Here is a 685-nt window from a genome sequence, read left to right on the forward strand (position 1 = left end):
TTATGTCATGACAATTTACAATTTTATTGTCCGACATCACATATCTTCGACCACAACCATATATAATGCTGTCGATATATTACTCTAAATTTACCAATCTTATGTATCATCAAGTCGGATTATCGACACCATCTGTATATAATGTTGTCGATCAATTACCCTAAATTACCAATTATATGTACCACAACTACGATGATGACGCGATAGGTAACGCAAATCGGCGTCGGGAATAGGAACATTATAATTTGGACGGGAAATTTAGGAACAGAAACTGCGAAACTCAGTCCTGGTGGTAAACACAAACAGGTCCTAAGAAGAAGTCCTGAACCCCGATAGTCGTATAGAATAATGCGTTGGCTTTTCCTTTTGATTATAATATATATATAATTAAATGTCCAATTAATCCAATCAGGTTTCGTGGTGTAGTTGGTTATCACGTCAGTCTAACACACTGAAGGTCTCCGGTTCGAGTCCGGGCGAAGCCATTTTTCTTTTATTATTATTCGTCACATTTTTTTTGTCTACGTTTTCTGATTTATCGTCTCATTAAAGATCCCAGACTTCTTTTTTTTTTTTTTTAATAACTTAATTAATAAATAATAAGATAAGTTAATAATAATTGAGTTACATATATTTTTGTTCTTCATTAAAAAAAATCAACTCCATGTTAATTCACACAAGTGTT

The 685-nt window shown here is 32.8% G+C and overlaps 1 non-coding gene across 1 annotated transcript; it reads left to right on the forward strand.

The window, feature by feature from the left end:
• Positions 1-411: 411 nt before the first annotated feature.
• On the forward strand, positions 412-485 carry TRNAV-AAC (transfer RNA valine (anticodon AAC)). Its single transcript has one exon. It is a non-coding gene; the product is annotated as a tRNA-Val (tRNA).
• Positions 486-685: the final 200 nt, after the last annotated feature.

The sequence above is a fragment of the Henckelia pumila genome, chromosome 2 (genome assembly GCF_033568475.1).
Source record: "Henckelia pumila isolate YLH828 chromosome 2, ASM3356847v2, whole genome shotgun sequence".
NCBI lineage: Eukaryota > Viridiplantae > Streptophyta > Magnoliopsida > Lamiales > Gesneriaceae > Henckelia > Henckelia pumila.